This window comes from Eublepharis macularius, chromosome 3, assembly GCF_028583425.1.
Source record: "Eublepharis macularius isolate TG4126 chromosome 3, MPM_Emac_v1.0, whole genome shotgun sequence".
In the NCBI taxonomy this organism is placed as follows: domain Eukaryota; kingdom Metazoa; phylum Chordata; class Lepidosauria; order Squamata; family Eublepharidae; genus Eublepharis; species Eublepharis macularius.
In genome coordinates, this window is record NC_072792.1 from 82614087 (window position 1) to 82628629 (window position 14543).

A 14543-nucleotide genomic window follows, 5' to 3' on the forward strand; every position below is an offset into this window, starting at 1 on the left:
ATTATGCTAGCATTATCTTAGGTAGAATATACGGTTTATCTGAGGTATTTAAAGGGAAACTTGTACCATAGAGATATAGAGATATTTTTAGTAGAGATTTAATAAGCTTAGAGAAAAGAGTATTAAGTGTGTGTTTAATAGGGTATATGAGATACTAAGTAATTAAGTAATAAAATAGACTAAGGGTTGGAAAACTGTTGGAAGTCAACTAAAAAGGGGGGAGGAAAGGGAGGGGGTTAGAAATAGACTTACAAGGGGGTAATGAATGTGCTGAATGATATTATAATCTAATCCAATTAAAAAAATTTTTTTTAAAAGTCATAACAGATCTTATACTTGATCTTAGCCAAAAGGCCAAGAAGAGAATGTTTAGCCTCAAAGCCAAAAGGCCAAGAAGAGCTATTTTTACAGGGTTTTTTGCTAGTAACACTTGGGCTGCTATTAATATGTCTAGAACCACATTTGTTTTGGTATATAATCTCTCCTTGGACCCAATAAAACAACTTTAGGAATCAGAGGTAATTTATAAGTTGTCATATGCTATAATTCGTGATTTATTTTAAGCCAATACCACCACATATGGACTTAGTCTGCAGAAACATGTCCACATTTACAATATTTAAATGATATCCTGCTTAGTATTAAACAAATGTATATATGTGTACGTATTTGTCTCTTTTCTTACACAAAGAAACTGTTCTTTCCACTCCTTCCTTTCACCAATCTACATAGGGATAAGCCGCTTTTAGTCCACATTGGTGAGAAAGGCAGAATATAAATGAAGTAAATACAATAGAAAATAAATACAAGATAACATTCTCTTTATTCACTTTGATTCTCCCTAGTTTTTTAAGTTGGAAAGGAGGTGTGTTTTTAGGTATGTTGTGGGTAGAAATAATTCCACCTTTGTGATGAACAATATACATATAAACACATGAAAAAAAGAAGGCTTCAGGGAAATAGCAATCACTTGCAGGGAAATCATCCATTTTGCTGCCAAATACTGTGAATGAAAACTGAGAAGTAAGTCACACTGTGATCAAATGAGCTTATTCCATTTCATCACCAGCACTATCCCCAGGAATAGAATAAGAGATGTAAAATGTAGGCATATTACACACATACACCACCAACAACAACAACAACAAAACAGAAAAAGGTGATTAAAATAGCTGCAGAAAAGTTGGACGAAAACAGTATAAAATACCTAATTGTGATAGAAACCCTGGCAATGTAAAAAATAAGGTCTACAAACCAACACAATATGATGAATTGTACAACACACAAATATGGCAAAAATTACCAAACACTTTTATATAAAGTCCTTCTGAATAAGGCTGATAATGCCAGCTCCTTTAGAATTTCAGAACAACACAAAGAATGGACAACCCAAAAAGCCAAACCTCCCCCAGGGGGTAATGTCCCAATAGAGTCTCTTGAAAAATGTAGAATGTATTCCTTTCTTCTTGACTGCAGGGGTCTTCCGATGAACATGTTCCGATGACCAACTCCCAGCCAGGAGAATCTGCAGCTAGAACACCGAGCCCGCAGGGAGGAAGGAGGGCCACCATGCGCTCAACAGAGCAGAAGCTGACCTCCTGTTTCAGAATATCTTTTTCAAGAGCGCAGTATATAGGTGGTTGTGCGGCTCCGTAATGCTTCACTCACTCCTCTATCTCCATATGGATACCAGATATCAGGTAAAAAATAAAAGCTGCAATTTCAAAAGGGCTAAATTTGAAAATGCAGAAGAGTGCATGTTGTCATGAGTTCCATGCAAAAACAACATGATATGAATGAAAAAGGAACACCCCTAATTTAAACCTATGAAATAGATAGATCTTGCATCAGTAAAAGGAGCTCCAGGGCTCATTTTGAGGGGGAATGTGCCGGAACGCTGTTCCAGAACCTCTGAAAAGAGATCACGTGGGTGGTGGCCCCACCCACATGATTCCTTTTCCTCCCCGCGCTGCCTCTGTCTTTAGCAGCAGGCGGCAGCGGCGGTGGCAGCAGGCTGGTTGAAGCAGCGCCCCACAGCCAGCCGGGCTGCTCAGGCCTGCGTGGCCCATCCTCCCAGCCTGCAAGCCAGTTGAGGTGGCATGTGGCCCACAGCGGCCTCCGGAGCCAGCCCCGCAGCCAACTGGCACCACTGTGGCTTGTCCTCCTGGCCTGCAAGCTGGTCAAGGTGGCCTGCAGCAGCCTCCAGAGCCAGCCCCACAGTCAGCCGGGCCTCTCTGGCCTACCCAGCCCATCCTCTCAGCTTGGAAGCCAGTGCAGGCCATATGCAGGCTGCAGCAGGCTTGGAGCTGGCTCCACGGCCAGCTAGCACCACTGTGGCCTGTGCAGGCGTTCCTCTTTGCCTGCAAGCTGGAGAGGCAACTTGCAGGCTGCAGCAGCCTCAGAGTTGGGCGTGCACCTCTTTCTTCTGGGCCTGCAAGCTTTGACCTCCATGGTGGTGAGTGTTGCTATTATCTCCCCCCCTCCCCAGATGTACAGTATCACAGCTGGCTTTGTTCTCTGTGATGAGAGGGCACTAATGTGTCTAGAAAAGCACTATAGAAGCACTTGTTACTGTTATGTCTGAGTTGCGAAATACCTGGGATTTTTGGGGTGGAGCCTGAGGGGTGGGTGTTGCCTTCTGACACACTTCTGGCGATGTCAGGGGGTGTGTCACATGCTAATGAGTTGTGCTAATGAGTTATGCTAATAAGTTCCTGAAGCTCTTTTTCTACGAAATGACCCCCGAGGAGCCCCATTAGAAGTTCATAAGTTAGGGCTGCATTTTGTAAATCAACAAGGAGAACTCATCAGGCCACATTGTTCAACCTGAGGCCCAGAGTATCTTCAAGTTCTAACTTCTTCCGATTTCTTCAGTTCCACTGCAATGGGATTCTTGCATATCAAATACCTCTGTGAAATCACTGGAGCTTCCAAACTTGAAGAAACTGCTATATTGTAGAAAATATAGAGGGAAATGTATTGGTACAAGCATAGAAAAATAAAATGGAAGAGAAAAAGAAAGGTAAAGGGAATAAAGAGTTTTTCAGTATTACCCTTTTTCACAAAAAGGAAGTAGGAAAGGACAGTATTTCTTTTTCTTTTACTTATCACTACTTGTTGGTTGCTAGTCTGCTGCAAAAATGTATGTCTAAATATTTACATAGCTTCTTTGGAAAATTTTATTCTGCTCCCAACTATGGCCAAAATGACCTTTTATTTGGATTTTATGGGGAGGGGAGTATTGGTTTGTTATTACATTTGTTTTTAATTTAATTTAATTTAATTTAAATTTAATTTAATTTATTATATTTATATTCCGCCCCCCTGCTTTCGCAGGATCAGGGCGGATAACAAATACAAACATGTTTAAAAACATTTAAAAACATTAAATAATACATTTAAAAACATTTAAAAACATTAAATATAACAATTCATGCTGCATAGTGGTTCATACATGCCTCTGTGTTTACATAGGGGTGATGGTTTAACCCCCCCTTCACGGGGGGGGGGGCGGGCACTGCCCGGTGTTAGCCATATGCCTGGCGGAATAGCTCTGTCTTACAGGCCCGGCGAAATGCAAGCAAATCTTGCCGGGCCCTTGTCTCGCAAGACAGAGCATTCCACCACGTCGGGGCCAGGACTGAAAAGGCCCTGGCCCTGGTCGACGTCAGGCGGGCCTCCCTAGGGCCAGGGACACTTAAAAGATGTTTTCCACCAGAGTGGAGAGTCCTCCGGGGCTCATATGGTGAGAGACGGTCCCTCAGATACGTCGGTCCCAGTCCGCGTAGGGCTTTGTAGGTTAACACCAAAACCTTGAACCTGATTCGGTACTCCACTGGCAGCCAATGCAGCTGGCGTAGCACCGGTGTAATATGCTCCCACACCGGTGCTCCAGCAATGACCCGCGCTGCTGCATTCTGTACCAGCTGTAACCGCCGGATCAGGCCCATGGGAAGCCCAGCGTAGAGCCCGTTACAGTAATCCAACCTAGAGGTGACCATTGCTTGGACCACTGTAGTCATGTCACGGGGAGACAAATAAGGGGCAAGCTGCCTGGCCTGCCGAAGATAATAAAAGGAAGACCTGGCAACTGCAGTGATCTGGTCCTCCATCTTCAAGGAGGAATCCAGAATCACCCCCAGGCTCCTAACCCTCGGGGTCAGTGTAAGTGCTGCCCCATCAAGTGTAGGAAGCCGAGGTCCCAAAGCCATCTCCCCAGGACCCACATACAGGACCTCCGTCTTCGTGGGATTCAATTTCAGCCGACTTTGTCTCAACCAACCAGCCACAGCCTCAAAAGCACGCTCCAGGGCATCAGGGGCCGATCCAGGCTGCCCGTCCAACAACAGATAAAGCTGGGTGTCATCCGCGTATTGGTGACACCCAAGCCCGAAACTCCGCACCAGCTGGGCAAGGGGGCGCATATAGATATTAAATAATAATGGAGAGAGTATCGCTCCCTGTGGCACACCACAAACCAGTGGCCTATGAGATGACACCCTCTCCCCGAGCACCACCCTCTGTCCCCAATCATGGAGAAAGGAGACCAGCCACTGCAGTGCTGTCCCCTGAATCCCCACATCGGCAAGGCGGTGGGTCAAAAGCTCATGATCGACCGTATCAAACGCTGCTGACAGATCCAGCAAAATCAGCAGTGCTGATCCGTCCTGATCCAGATGTCTGCGGAGATCGTCTGTGAGGGCGACCAACAATGTCTCGACCCCATGTCCCGGGCGGAAACCAGACTGGAAGGGGTCTAGGGCTGAGGTCTCCTTCAGGAAATTCTGCAGTTGCTTCTCTGCCGCCCGCTCAATCACCTCCCCCAAAAACGGAAGGTTGGAAACTGGTCGGTAATTGAGCAGGTCAGCAGGATCTAATGATGATTTCTTCAGAAGAGGCCGTACCACAGCTTCCTTCAGCGCCTTGGGAAAAACCCCAGAGCTCAAGGACAGGTTTATAATCGCCTCCAAGGAATCCTGAAGCCCGTCAACACTGGCTTTCACCAGCCATGACGGGCACGGGTCCAAGGGGCACGTGGTAGGCCGTACCACATGCAGAATCCTTCCACCTCTTCCCTGAAAAGAGGGCTGAAATGATCTAATATGGGTCCCAAAGACGGCCAAGGGGCCTCTAGTTCATTTACTGTATCAACTGTGGCTGGTAAGTCGCGGTGGAGAAGCAAGATCTTATCAGTAAAAAAGCTCGCAAAAGCCTCACAGCTTATCTCCAAATTCAACTTTTGATGGTCTCCACCTGATTGGGAGACCAATGAATGGACCACATTAAATAATTTAGCTGGGCGAGAGCTAGCTGATGCGATGGAAGCTGCATAATACTCTTTCTTCACAGCTTTCACTGCCATCTCATAGGACTTCATAAACAGCCTATAAGATGTTCTTGCTTCCTCGTCACGAGATCGCCGCCACACGCGTTCAAGTCGTCTTAGCTCCCGTTTCTGTTGCCGCAGCTCCTCTGTATACCAAGGAGCCCGGCGATTCCAGCAGCGAAGAGGACGACGGGGGGCGATTTCATCGATGGCCTCAGAGAGCCGGACTTGCCAGCCCTCCACTAGCTCATCTAATGACCCACCGTGGAGCATTGGTTCTCGCAGAGCATTCTGGAACCCAATTGGGTCCATAAGTCTCCGCGGGCGAGCATAAATTTGCTCACCACCCTTGCAGGAGGGGGGTGGCATGCCCAGCCGGGCCTTCACGGCCGGGCCGCATGGTCTGACCATGGCACCAACTCTACTTTATCCAGAACCACATCCAATCCCATCCCGAAGATCAGATCTAGCGTGTGGCCTGCTTCATGTGTGGGTGCCGATACAAATTGGGAGAGTCCCAGTGTTGCCATGGCTAACACCAGGTCCGTGGCCTGTATCGAGGTGGCATCATCTACATGGGCATTGAAATCCCCCAGCACCATCAACCTGGGGTACTCCAAGGCCCACCCAGCAACCACCTCTAGCAGGCGCGGTAAGGCGTCTGCTGGTGCGCTGGGCGGTCGGTACACCAAGCAGACAGCCAAACTCTCCTTGGCATTCCACACCAGGCCCACACAATCAATGCCAGAGATCTTCGGGGCGGGAAGCGGCTTGAAGGAGAAACCCTCCCGGACAAGGAGCTATGAGGTTCCATAATCAACTGTGCAATATAAAAGTACTCCAGTCTCCTTTTTTATGTTACTTTAAGTACTTCTGTATTCTGCAAATACTGAATAGTATAACTGAAGCATTTGTACTAAGTTATACATGAATCCAAAGTTTTATCCGTGCCAGATTGTGAAAAACAGCCCTTCCTTGTTCTAAATTAGCAAGATCTGATGTGGCAGAAAGGTTTCTATGAGCAAACCCTGTTACCCAAATAGGAGGTCTCCTTAACTGATGGAGGGAATTAGCATCAAGAAGGTAAGCAAGAAGGAGTAACTGGGAATCTCCACCAATGTTTACAGGGATTATTCCTTAGAAAACTCTCAAATAAGTCAGGCAAATATTCAACCGAAAGGTCTTTTTATTAAAGAGAGATAAAAGGCAAAAATATATAGAAAATCACAAAAGCATGCATACAAGGCTAAATAAGAAAATCAGGGAGGAAAGTGGGAGAAAGCAGTCTCAGGAAGGGCAATAATTACCAGTCTCGAAGGGCAGGGGAGTCCGTGAAGGCAGCAAAATGACCAGCATTTCACGGAGGAGTTTCAAGCAAACTTGAGAATGGGTATATGGATCCAAAACACACACACAGTACATGGCTGGGGAGCCCAATTATAGGGCAAAACATTCCCTGGGGCAAGCTTGACATCTTGCTCTCAAAAACAATGGCTTGATGGTTTCTCTGGAGGTAGAACAATAAGTGGGGAGAGGTTTAATGGTTCCTATCTGAGACAGACTATAGATGAAAATATTGCTTGATGACCTGGTGAATATTAGATGAAGAAAGCTCTCAGGTTTGATTAATAGTTTTGATTAGGATAGATGGGTGAAAGGGAAGAATAGCAGAGCACTGATGGGATTAGACAAGGATTTTCTTAGGAATTCTCGTTATCTCTACGTCTCTCCGGGGCATGGAGGGGCTGTCAGTCACCTCTGACTCATACTCTGGTAGTTTTCCAGGCTACCACCCAGTTGGTATCCACTCTGAGCCAGGCAGTGCCTTGGACATATGAGGGGCATTTAGGATATTCCATCCATTAACTGCCCTCTTAGTGTGAGGAAGGAGTCTGACTGCTAACAACACATTCTGCAACCATTTTGGTGTTCAGCTTGTCATTACAGACAAATAATATCCTGTATTGTGTTGTAAAACCTCAGAGTTCATTTTACTCTTGACATGAACTAGATTTAGGTGAGGTGTTCAAGGGTGAAAGACTGAGGAAATGGTTAAGTATCTCACACACAGTCCCCTTGCCTCTTCCCCATAATTCCTGATGCCTCCAAATGTCTGTTTGTAATTTCTGAGCAGCCTGTAGTGGTTAAACCAAGCCCTAGAGCCATCTTCAGATCTAGACATGCTTTTTGCTATGTCATATGTCATTGTCAACAGCAAGCTTTGTGAGTCTCAAGGGAGGCTTGCTAGTTCCTACACACTACCTCTTTTCCAATTTTCTGACCTCTAAAGGAACATATACTAAAAATAAAGTATGGCCAGAGGGATCAAAAGCTATTCAAAGTTTATTTAGCTTGCTGGCAGCAGCATCATAAAAAAGAGATAAAATAATTTGTACAAACTCTTCGTGCACTGGAAGTTCTGTTCCTGAACAAGCAGGACTTGCAGGCCTTTTCCAGGCACACTAAAAAAAGCGGGGTGGGGGGGTGGGGGGACCTAAATATTTTTGAGCACTAAAGTTTTATTAGTTTGAACTTAATATTAGTAGCACAATAGCCTGTTCCCATGCAATAGCTTTGTTTAAGGGGAAACAGACAGAATCAGTTGTTTGCCATTGTTCCTTTTTTTTCTAAATTAAATGAAGATGTGTGCACTAGTACTGCACAGGGAAAATACATGCCCTAGAGCTAATATTTTTAAAGGAAGGTTGGGGGGAAGAGGGACAAGTTAACAAAATGTTGGCAATTGATTTTGGCAATGGAAATAGCTTTGCTGATGTTCACTAGGCCCAAGAGGACAGCGTTAAGCACTTCCTTGCCAAGGTTAGGTATGTATGAAAGTACCCTTTTTGTGTGTGTGTGAGTTCTATATGTTGTCATTGTGAGCTTTTTTAATTGTCCCATTTCTGTTGCTTATATTCCTAATCTGTTTGTTTTATATAATTTTTGCATTCTGTGCCGTTTTTGTACCATTTGATGGTACAAAACATTTTGTTACTAAAATCAGGAATAACTGCATTTTTGTTCTGAGTGGTGAGAACCTATGTCAGACATGGGGATTTTCGAGCGTGCTCACAATATTCAGTAAAATTCCTAGGCGAGTCTCTTTTGCCCCATGGTAATTTTTGAGAAATTTTTAAAAAGGCAGAGCTAATCCTGGGTCTTCTGTCATGCCTGCTGTGGCCCTTAGAACATTCACCTGTCAGGGCTTTGGATGTACGATGCTTATTCCTGCAGAATTAGGAAATACGGGGGGGGGGGGGATGGGACATGCAAGGACTTGTGAAGAGCCTCTCATTTTTCCCCTCTGCCATCATGCCCTCTTTCCCTTTCCTGCTCTCTGTATTGTCTCTCCCCTTTCCTGCTTCCTTCTGTCCTTCCCACCCTCCATTGTCTAACCTCCTGACTTCTTCTCCCTCCCCCAACCAGCACCATTTCCTCTATGACCCAGTTGCATGCTGCCAGCTGAGCTAGGCCTAGTTGTGCAGTAGAGATCCAGCAAGGACTTACAGAGGGATACTTCACTTTTCCCTATATTTTAGGGTTGGCAGGAAATGTGGGGGCGGGGGGTGGAGGAGTGCAGCACTTAACCTTTATACCACCTGCTTGAGCACCTCTATAACCTGCCACAATGTGACATTATATTTTGGGTTGATTCTTAAAGAATTGACCCTTGTGAAAAGTGTGCATACGTTCCTGCTCCCCACATGATTACATGCCAAGGATGCCTGCCAATGGCAGGAGATTGTTGGTTGGCTCGCAACGAGTTTGGCACTTGACAACCCTACTGTATCCCCTTCCCCACACTATTTCCTCTTTTCCTCTTCCTGGAGGTGTCCATTGCTCACCTTTCCCTACCTTTCTCTATATCCTTCTCTCCTTCAAACCCGCTAAATATCTCACCTTTTATCTTCCCCCATAGTCATCTATATTTATTAATTTACTCTATTACATACAGCCTTTTTCTATAATGGGGACCCAAAGCAGCTTACATTATTCTCCTTGTCTCTATATTATCTTCAAAACAACTCTGAGATGTAGATTAGGCTAAGAGTACGTGACTGGATCAAAGTCACTCAGTAAGCTTCCACAGCAGAGTTGTGATTCAAACTTGGGTCTCCCAGATCCCACTCTGAAACTCTAACCACTATATTATACTGGCTTTTGTGGGGAGACTGCTGTGGAACACTTAACAAGCAGCCAGGCCTGGGGGAGTCATGCAAGTCATGTAGTATCAAGTCATGCAGTAGTTGCTTCTTGGTCTGGCCCCAATGAGTCTGCCCTCAAAGGCCAAAAGAGCCCTGGAAAGGGCCCATCCCCCTCCCTGTAGAGTTGCCATTCCCCCGCCCAGGGCGGGGGATCCTCTGATCCCACCCCTTCCCCCCATTCCCACTTACCTGGCTGGGGGGCATGTTCCCTGGGGCACCCCTCCCCAGGTGGCATGGCACACCCCCGGACAGGGGGTGTGCTCCCACACCATGAGAGCAGGTGGTGCCAGCAAGAGCAGGCCACTCTTGCCACCACCACCACCCGCTCTCACCGCCATGGCCCATTCTTGTTCGGCTCACAGGGGCCGTGATGGCAAGAGAAGGTGGAAGCGGCAGAGAGAGCTGGCAATGGAGGCAAGAGCAAGCTGCTCTCACCACTGCCACCATCACCGCCCGCTCTCGTGTGCTGCCACCTACTCTTGCAGCCACAGCCCCTGTGTACCAAATGAGAGCAGGCCACAGTCACACAGGCAAGAGCAGCCTGCGCTGGCTGGGACAAGGGCCCCCTGTGACCCAGGGTGCCCTTTGAACCCGCATGGTGATGTCACTCCCAAAAGTAACATCATCACGTGAGCCGGGGGTGAGTAGCAGCTACCAATCCCCCACCGGGAGACTCCAGGGACCTGGGGATCCCCTATCGAGGGACTGCAGGTCCCTGGCAACCCTACCTCCCTGCCATTTACTTACAGAGCCAAACCTAGAATACTGGCTGTTACAGTGGCCTAGCAACAGCCACTGAGGACATCTAGTTAAAGCTATAGGCCCTCCTCTTATCATTGTGGGTTTTTAAAAACCTTCCCATGTATTATTTTTTTAGATTTCAGATTTTTCTGCAAACCTGGGGCATTTTTCAGGTGTTTACAAATATCAGACTTATCCGTTCATGGCTCCAATTTCCAGATGTAAGTATCCACAGATCAGGGTGTTAAAGGATTTTCTTTTAAAGGTACAGTTTTCATTTAAATCCCCCATAAGCTTTATTTTCTGAAAAGAGCATTATGGAAGAGACTGTCACCTGCCTTATTCTAAATACTTTTCACCCACTTTCACTCTTCCTTTTCTCTTTAGAAATTGCAATGTATGTAAATATAGTGAGATAGAGAAGTATTTTGAGTTAACAAGGGACATGACTGCAAGAAAACCTTGGATGTTGTAGTTTTGTTTTCTTAGCACCCTTCTTATCAGTTCATGATTCTATCCCTCTAGTTTTCCAAAAGATAACAAGAGGTACTAAAAAAGTGTTAACTGTCACCCTTTTGTAATTTATATGACCTGCCAACTTTTAGAAATTACTGCTAACTTCAGGATTTTACTGACTTAAGCTTGTTTGCCTTATGTAAACTATCTTGTTATTGTAAACCATTTTTACTTTGATTCTGTTTGTAAGAAGATATAAATGTGGGTGCCTATCTTGTCGGTATGCTCCTTAGTTACATCGTTTAAAGTGCATCAGTTCATTTGAATGTATTCTCTAATAAACATTTTATTGCCTTGGTTTAACTAAAGAGCAGGGTCTTGGCTGGCGTCTCCCTATATCGGAACATTGGTGAGACTCCCCTCACACAGGGCCATTTGGCTATTAGTATATACAATGAAAAGAGCAGGAATCAAAATTGCCACAAAGAAGTAATACAAGACGGGCCTTAGGCAGAATATCCCATAGGAGCAGAAAAGGGGTGAGGTCATGAGGAGAAAATTCTTCTTTTATTTACTCTTCCTCTTCAGCTTCCATAATCTTATTGTTGTCAAGGGGGTGGGGAAGAAAACTTGATCCCTCTTGCCTTTGATCACTAACTGCCCTCCCCTAGCTTGAATAATCCTATTGACAGTCAAGATGAGCCTCCCCAATTCAATTTAATCCATTCTTTATCTCTGCACCCAGTTTCTGAATCTGTAACTTCTTCTAACTAGCATTGTATAGTGGTTATAATTTCAGACTAGAAAATTTATTTTTATTTATTTATTTTAAAACATTTGTATGCCACCTTTCTCCCAAACATGGTCCCAAAGGTGGCAAACATTAAAACATTAACAAAATAAAAACAACATTAGAAAAAGTATAAAAATAATTCAATAAATATGCACATAACACAAAGAACAGAAAGGAGGGCCAATGACAATTAATGTGAGTATACCAATATGGGGAACCCAGGTTCAAGTGTCCACTCAGCCATGACACTTGCTGGGTAACCTTGGGCCAGTCACCATCTCTCAATCTGTCCTATTCACAGGGTTGTTCTAAGGATAAAATGAAGGTGGGAAGTAAATCACAATGTAATGCACATCACAAAAGTGATGTAATCACAATGAGCTCATCAGGAAAACAATGAGATTAAAATGTACTAAGTAAATGTACTTCTTTCTCTCTTTTTCTATACACCAGGGCTGTTTCATAAACTGGAGCCCTTATGCTCACAAGAGGTTGCTGAATTGGGGGCAACTTTGATATACCATCCAAAATTTCACAGATGTAAATCAAGACACTTGTGTGCCTGAGTGGACTGGACTATTGACAGAGTTTGACAAATCTAACCCATGTTATCCTTTTTAAAGTGTTAGTGTAATTGAGAGGGACTACACTTTTTAAAAGCTTAGAAGTGCTGTACAAACAGCTGAAGGACTGTGACATGTTAATGCTTCACAGAAACGGAAAGCTTTGAGTGACAGGCTACTCCAAGGAATCTGATTGGGTAACACAAATAGAGAAAAGACTTCTGAATTGGATGCTAGGGAGAAAGGAGTCTGATTTCAGACCTAGCTGTCAGGAGTCAAGTACTGACAGTTTCGAGATTCAGCCCTCACTAAGAGCAGCTTAACACAGAGAGGAGGAAAGTCAGCAAGGAGGTCTGGAAAATAGGCACTGACTCCCATTTGGGCCAGAGAAAGGGGATGGCTCTTCTAAGGAGAGGAGACTTTTGCTACCCTGTCAAATAGGGAGTTAGCTCTGAAGAGAATTCTGGTCTGGTGTGGTTAGAAACTGCCTTTGAGGACCTTAAAGGGTCAGTACTCAAGATGAGTATTGGTGTTTCAAGAGAAAGGGGTTGGGTCTAGAGATGGGCACGATCCCCCCCAAAAATACCGATTAAGCCGTTCATGGATCGGGGGCCGCTGCCAAACCCAGGCCACCGATTCTAACCGATCAAGTCCCATTTCCTATCCGGAATCGGGAAGGCCAAAGCGGGAGGGCGCCCCGCTGTTTCCAGCGATATAGGAATGGTGGGTGGTGTCAGCGGCCGCCAGGCCCGGCAGGCAGGGGGAGGCGGTGATGAGCCGCCTCCCTTCAGGGAGGGAGGTGACATTCACACACACACACACACTTAGAGTAGAGGGGGGGAAAGTTTTTAACCCAGCAACAAGCTGCCTCCCCTCAGGGAGGGGACATTCCCAGGGCCGGATCTACGGTTGCCAGCGCCCAGGGCAACCGTAGTCAGGCTCTTTTGCGCGCGCACACTCCTGGGTCGCCCCCCCCCCACAGCAAGCTGGCTGTCCCGGTGCGCTGCGGAGCTGGCGGCAGTGCGAGTGGCTCAGCGGCTGCCCGCACCGTTCACCTGCCCCGCAAGACAAGGGGCGGCCGGCTTGCCCGCATGCCGCTTGTCCTGGGGAAAGGCGAACGGCACAGGCGGCCTCCCAGCCTCCCGCACTGCCTTTTGCCTTTCCCCAGGACAAGGGGCGGCCAGCTTGCCCGTGCGCCCCTTGTCCTGGGGAAAGACGAACGGCACGGGTGGCCTCCCAGCCACCCGCACTGCCTTTTGCCTTTTCCCAGGACAAGGGGCGGCTGGCTTGCCCACACGCCCCTTCTCCTGGGGAAAGACGAACGGCGCAGGCGGCCTCCCAGCCTCCCGCACTGCCTTTTGCCTTTCCTTTGTGCCCATGGCTTCAGAACACCCCCTTCCCCCTCCCTCCCCTGGGTTACTGCTCCGTGGTTGGAAGGAAGCTTGCTAATCAAGGAAAGCTGGGCTTCCATTTGTGTTTCGAGGGCGACAGAAGGAGGGCAAACACAGCTCATTCCCCTGGCTCCGTTGCCCCGGGAATAAATTACTGGTGTCAGAGTGTCTGCAATTACGAATAGAAACCGATCCATCCGATCAAGTCCCGAACAAGCAAACCCCCGACTGCTGGATCGGTTGCTGTGGATGGAACCAATTAGCTGAGTCACGATGGCGCAAACGCCAAAATGGGGGGGGGGGGTTGAAATCGTAATTCAGATCGTGCCCATGTCTAGTTGGGTCCTGGAAAGAAGGTACCAGCCTTCTGGAAACCAAGGAGAGTAAGAGAATACTCAAGAAAGTACACTAGAGTTTTTGGGAAAACACTGGAACAAAAGCCTCTCAACATAAAGATTTAAGTAACTGTGAAGAGCTTAAGAAACTTGTATTAGCCTGAAACATTATACCTTAAGGCTGTGTATGCAATTGATTTTACCTCAGAGTTATGTTACCTCAGAAATTTTCAACCCTGATTTCACATAACCTTTCCCATCTATGTTAAATAAATTATTTTGTTGTTTTTGAATTTAGAAAAACACCTCTAGTGCCATTTAAGTTGTTTAAGACAAAGGAGGGGTGTCATAGTAATTATGGTAATTTTAGGACTGTGGTGTATTTATTGTTTAGTCTCATTGGGTCGAGTCCCTGCTTGTTATTTCTCTTTACTTAGAATTGTAGCCAGCATGAGCTCCCTTGTCCTGAAAGCAGTTGCTCCCATACTTGTATCTTCTTGTTAATAAATGGATGTTGTTTTGTGCACTGCACATCTATCTCTGCTGTGTGAACCTAAGAGCAGGAACCTGAGTGCTGATTTGCAAGCATAATGGATCATAGAATCTTGTCATTCTGCCACTGTATAAATATCCTTGAGGCTAGAACAAGAAGTGAAGCCCTTCTTCAAGTACTAATTTATTAATATAAGCCCAGATTGGCTTCTTCAAGAAGCAGGACCTTCTTTTTTGCTGC

General features: G+C 46.0%; 1 pseudogene; it reads right to left on the reverse strand.

Annotated features, from left to right (window-relative positions):
* Positions 1-253: 253 nt before the first annotated feature.
* Positions 254-366, reverse strand: LOC129326810 (U2 spliceosomal RNA; annotated as a pseudogene).
* Between the last annotated feature and the right edge of the window lie 14177 nt (positions 367-14543).